The 6389-nt window shown below is 42.9% G+C and overlaps 1 long non-coding RNA gene across 1 annotated transcript; it reads left to right on the top strand.

Annotated features, from left to right (window-relative positions):
• Positions 1–1934: 1934 nt before the first annotated feature.
• Positions 1935–5152, top strand: LOC309342020. The gene is made up of 2 exons (XR_014156664.1): positions 1935–2058; positions 3972–5152. It is a non-coding gene; the product is annotated as an uncharacterized lncRNA (long non-coding RNA).
• Positions 5153–6389: the final 1237 nt, after the last annotated feature.

The raw sequence follows: 6389 nt of genomic DNA, 5'->3' as shown, positions 1-6389 counted from the left end.
AAGGACCTAACAGAAGCAGAAGACATCAAGAAGAGGTGGCAAGAATACACAGAGGAACTATACCAGAAAGAAATGGATGTCTCGTATACCCCAGGTAGTGTGGTTGCTGACCTTGAGCCAGACATCCTGGAGAGTGAAGTCAAATGGGCCTTAGAAAGCACTGCTAATAACAAGGCCAGTGGAAGTGATAGTATTCCAGCTGAACTATTTAAAATTTTAAAAGATGATGCTGTTAAAGTGCTACACTCAATATGCCAGCAAATTTGGAAAACTCAGCAGTGGCCAGAGGATTGGAGAAGATCAGTCTACATCCCAATCCCAAAGAAGGGAAGTGCCAAAGAATGCTCCAACTACCACACAATTGCACTCATTTCACACGCAAGCAAGGTTATGCTTAAAATTCTACAAGGCAGGCTTAAGCAGTATATGGACCGAGAACTCCCAGAAGTGCAAGCTGGATTTCGAAGGGGCAGAGGAACCAGAGACCAAATTGCAAACATGCGCTGGATTATAGAGAAAGCTAGAGAGTTCCAGAAAGACATCTACTTCTGCTTCATTGACTATGCAAAAGCCTTTGACTGTGTCGACCACAGCAAACTATGGCAAGTTCTTAAAGAAATGGGAGTGCCTGATCACCTCATCTGTCTCCTGAGAAATCTCTATGTGGGACAAGAAGCTACAGTTAGAACTGGATATGGAACAACTGATTGGTTCAAAATTGGGAAAGGAGTACGGCAACGCTGTATATTGTCTCCCTGCTTTTTTAACTTATATGCAGAATTCATCATGCGAAAGGCTGGGCTGGATGAATCCCAAGCCAGAATTAAGATTGCCGGAAGAAATAACAACCTCAGATATGCAGATGACACAACCTTGATGGCAGAAAGTGAGGAGGAATTAAAGAACCTTTTAATGAGGGTGAAAGAGGAGAGCGCAAAATATGGTCTGAAGCTCAACATCAAAAAAACAAAGACCATGGCCACTAGGCCCATCACCTCCTGGCAAATAGAAGGGGAAGAAATAGAGGCAGTGAGAGATTTTACTTTCTTGAGCTCCATGATCACTGCAGATGGTGACAGCAGTCACGAAATTAAAAGACGCCTGCTCCTTGGGAGAAAGGCGATGACAAACCTAGACAACATCTTAAAAAGCAGAGACATCACCTTGCCAACAAAGGTCCGTATAGTAAAAGCCATGGTTTTCCCAGTAGTGATGTATGGAAGTGAGAGCTGGACCATAAAGAAGGCTGATCACCGAAGAATTGATGCTTTTGAACTGTGGTGCTGGAGGAGACTCTTGAGAGTCCCATGGACTGCAAGAAGATCAAACCTATCCATTCTTAAGGAAATCAGCCCTGAGTGCTCACTGGAAGGACAGACCGTGAAGCTGAGGCTCCAATACTTTGGCCACCTCATGAGAAGAGAAGACTCCCTGGAGAAGACCCTGATGTTGGGAAAGATGGAGGGCACAAGAAGAAGGGGACGACAGAGGACAAGATGGTTAGACAGCATTCTCGAGGCTACAAACATGAGTCTGACCAAACTGCGGGAGGCAGTGGAAGATAGGAGTGCCTGGCGTGCTCTGGTCCATGGGGTCCCGAAGAGTCGGACACGACTAAACGACTAAACAACAACAAGTAAATGCTGGAAGTTGAACATTGAAAGATACAGGGCATACAAAAGGAAGTACTACAAGCATGGTTAAGCTTTGGCATTTGCCCCTACAAGAGGTTGTGATGGGCAGCAATGTAATTGGCATTAAAAGAGGATTAGACAAATTCATGGAGGATAAGGCTATGAATAGCTACTAGCCACCACTGTTGGAGGCAGCATGCCTCTGAACACCAGTTGCCTGGAATCACAGGTGGAGAGAGTGTTGCTGAGGTCAGGATTTGCTTGCACCTTTCAGGTTTCCTATTGCCATCTGGTTGGCCAATGGGACAGTAATATATCTGTTCAGTATAATGCAATTGTTTTCAAACCATGGGATGTGGCTGCCTCTCGAGAAGAAGAAGAAGCCAAGATCTAGGTGGGTTCAATGTTGCCTGGAAGTGATCTTGTGAGTAAAGCCCCAACATCCCAGTGTAGTTTAGGAAGAAGGACATTGTTCTGTTTCACTGTGTATGACTGGATAGCTCAATTGGTTAAAGTGTGGTGCTGATCATGCCAAGGTTGCAGGTCCGATCCCCTTATGGGACAGCTGCATATTCTTGAATTGCAGGGGGTTGGACTAGATGATCCTCAGAGTCCCTTCCAACTCTATGACCCTCAGACAAATGAAACAGAATTTGCGACCCAGCTGAAGGAGGAGATGACAGGTATCTTCCTCTTTTCCTGTTCTAATGCCAGGGTGGGATTACGACCCCAGCCCACAGGTGGATTGCATACACACCCCTACACTGAAGGATCTCTGCAAAGTGAGGAACAGAGGACTGGTGCTGGGTTGTGGGGTTACAGAAAGTATAGTTTAGAAGGGGGCTGGCTGAATTTAGAGGGGGAGTTTTACAAGCTGTGATATGATGGCTAAGGGAGATGTCTGCCTCTCCCCTATTAGCATACAACAAGGCACAAGGAACGATGAGATTGGTGCAAAGGAGGGAAGAAAGGTCAGGATCAAGTGTGGCAGGTGGAGCATTTTGATATTGCATCAAAAGCATCAGATTCCTAAGAAAAGCCTTTGATTCCCTGATTGTAATGTAAAGAGCAGTGGCTTTAAACCCTCTTGAAAAACCCACCTTAACATAATCCAGGAGAGAAGAACCTCTTCTGACTACCAGGCTTGGGCATGAAAGCACTTGTGTCTCCAGCTGCCATTATCACTGTTAAAGGAAGGACAAGTTCTAGGAAGCTGTAAAAATAAAAATAAAAATCAGGGTGTCTGCATCTCTGAGCAAAACAACTAATAGGCTGCATGTTTTTCTAAGCCCTTACCTTGAAGGAGATCATTTGACTTTAATAGGATTATTTCAGACCCTCTGGTTACAGGGTTGCAGCCCTGAGGAGCTTAATATTATCTTCTGTCTTGAGGACAAACCTTCAGAAAGGTCAGCATGTTCTTAGCTGTGAAAACTTTGCATGCAGAAAATGTGAGAAGCAGCTAATGAGCAAAGCATCTAGTTGCTTCAGAAGGTTACACTTCATTTGGGAGTTTTATACCTTTACATGACTGTAACCTAGAGAGATTGGCAGGAATAGTCTGTCTGAAAAGGCATTTCTTCAGCTTTCAGGCAGGCCTTTCCAGTTTGGAAATTTGATACAAAACTGAAAGTGTGCAAAAGCAACTGGAAAAGAAGGAAAGAGACTTGTCCATTGCCTTATTTAAATTAGTGGACCTAACATATTCATGTTCATTGAATTCAGTGGATCCACTTTGAGTAAAATTTAATTGATAACCACCCATCCTTGTGCACAATTATTATTATTCATCACTTTAAAAACTAAATGTAACCTAAAGTGACTTACAAAAAAGTAGCACATAAATTAAAGCCAACATAAAACTAAAGCTAAAAGCAGATTCATAGTCATTAAAAAGCATATTTATAAAAAGTTTCTGAAGGAGACCACAAATATCAATCCCTTCCAAATTAAAGGCCAAAGAAAGGCCTGGCAGGAGGTGAGAGGGAACCCACCATTTTTGCCTCACACCTAAAAATAGCTTGTGATGGCGCCAGGCCTGCAGATCCTCAGTAGGGCTGGTCAGCAGCAGCACATTTCTTTCTCTTTATCAACTTCATGTCAGGCAGAAATTCAACAGGTGGTGCACTACTTCTCACACATCTATATTCTTGGAGGGGGAGGGATAAGTGGCATCTTAAAGGCTAACTAGTTTTATTAGGGCTGATGCATTGGGTGGCAGGATCCTCAAAGATGTCCTCTATGGGAAGCTGGCTTTGGGCACCAGACTTGTTGGCAGACTAACTCTGTGTTACAAAGCTGGCAACATTAACCCCACCATATGGGAATCCCTTGCAGATGACAGCAGCATCAGGAGACAATCAGTTGGGTTGTGTATCCAAAGCAGGGACCAGAGGAAGAATGACCATTGGGAGGAGCGCAGAAAGAAGAAATGCCATGGTACACCGGTGTCAGCACAACTGGATGCCTTCATCTGCCCCAACTGCAACAAAACATGTCTCTTCTGTATCAGTCTGTACAGCCACAGCAGGCGCTGTAACTCCAATGGCTTGACCTCACCCCCAAAGGCACATTCCTCCATCGTCTCCCAAGACAGACAAGTGCCAAGCATGCATTGGATAAAAGTGCCACATGGAAGACCCCTTGTTGCATTTGTTGCAACAAACAAACATGGCTGCCCCCCCCCCATTTCCACGAAAGGTCCCTCAAAGGGGCTATGAAACCTCAGTAGTTCTGTGCTCCTGGCTTCTTTAGAACTGCAGCCCCTTCAGACTTCAGCTGAGGGCAATATGAATGAACAGCAAGCTGGATGCATCTGGCAAATTACCTGCTGGTGAGCAAGTTTTGCTTTGAGTGACAGGGCTGTGTGCCTGTAACCCTAAACATCACATTGAAGGCCTTTATCCTCAAGCCAAGTTTACAGATTTCATAAAGGCATTAAACAAACAGTGCAATGTTTTCACATAAACAAACTTAGCTAGCAAAAATATTTGCTCCATTTCCTTTTCATTTCGTTAGACTTTGTGTGATTAATACCTGTGTGTCAGTTAATGTTTCCCAAAGCTGTCAGCTTCCACTTTGGTGGAAACACCAGGCCATGCAAATTACTCTTAGGCCCAATTACAAGTGGGCAAATCAAAATAGTAAGCACTGGTGAGGAATGCCAGCAGCAGGATTCCTGCATATTTAACAGCCAGGAAGAAATTCTGTACTCCTCACATATTTCTTTTCCGGGCAGAAGACAGGCAAATGCCATGCAGGCTGAGGAACAGACAGTTTATATTGTTACCAGTTTATTCTTTAAGCACAGTTGCAATCGCCTCGCAGTATAGCTCAACAGAACAAAGTTTCAGGTGACTGAGCCATGGTTTTGTGGGAAATCTGTGGGAGAAATAGGAGCATTTCACTTAAACCTGTCATCATTGCAAAACAATAGTGATACTCTTTTATCTGACAGATCTCTGCTTTCTTTGGCATTTATGATTTACATAAAGCAAGTGCCTGTTTTCTCAGCTCTATCCAAGTGCCTTCACATGTCTTCAACTTTTCTTGGCCTCTATAATACTACCCAAGGGTATTCTCATTATAAGCTCAAAAACGGGCCTCAGCAACAAATCCGGTGCTATGTCTCTAATTCCTATCACAATACCAGGATGGCATGGAAAATATAGAACAAGTTGGACTTCTCAGTTTAGTCTTCATCATCAATGGCACTTGTGTATCTCCAGTTAAGGAAAACTGGAGATGTCTTGTTTGGATATAGTATCTTGGGTAGGGATGGAAGGATCTGTCAGTGTTGCTTCTCTCAGTTTCTCATTCTTCCAATCTTAAATTCAGTCCTCCACATATCTGTAGCAATTTGTGATTTTTTTTAAATCCTCATGAAAATTCACATTTTAGTGTGAATGTCTGCCAATCTCCATATTTTTGTATGCAGGTTTGACTAACTTACACATGCCTGAAAGCATTTCCCCTTACTATAATGCATGTTTGCATGTTATTTCCATATATGCATTTTACACAAGCATTCTCCTAATTTATCCACGTTTGTACACATTGGTTGGAGAATTGCATCGCAAAATCAGAGAAGAGTGAAGTCTGTAGGAAAATTGTGATTTAGTTCACTTATTGGTTCACTATGTGCAAATTAGTTTCTCATTCAAATGAAAACAAAATTGAATTTTCCCTCCATTCCTAGACCCAACCCCACATTTACTCTTAACTGCTAAAATAAGGCCTGGACAATAGAATCACAGGTAGAAGTCAAGGTTGTAAAAAGTTTGGTGAATGAGCTTTCTTTTAGATTTTTTTCCCCTTACACATGCCATTAATCTTTCAGAGAGCTTGATTTCCCTAAATACCAGCACTCTTCTGCCAGTGGTTATGGATCAGTTTGTTCTCGGGAACCTCTGAAGCATGTTGGAATGTCTGGGCTCATTTGGGTGCATTTTCTGTAGTTTGCAATATGATCTCTGAAGGCTCTGGGGGCCTAGCAAAAACACAGAAATGCCTCGAATAGATGCTTGATAATAGACTGATGCATATAATGGTGGCTTCTGTCACAGAAGAGTTTTTGGAGTCAACCTTCCCTCCCACATATGATAGTTAACTGAGCCTCAGTTAACTCACAGATAGCTCACAGAGCTATCTATTGGGATTTAAACCCCAATCTATTTTTGGACACACCTACTAGTCATGGAAGAATGGTATAGAGAGGTGTGGGATACAGCTATGAATGATAAATTAACACATGCT

This window comes from Podarcis erhardii (genome assembly GCF_964252035.2).
Source record: "Podarcis erhardii genome assembly, chromosome: 5".
Classification (NCBI taxonomy): domain Eukaryota; kingdom Metazoa; phylum Chordata; class Lepidosauria; order Squamata; family Lacertidae; genus Podarcis; species Podarcis erhardii.
Note: the sequence above shows the minus strand (reverse complement) of the source record. Positions and strands in the feature narration are given on the sequence as shown.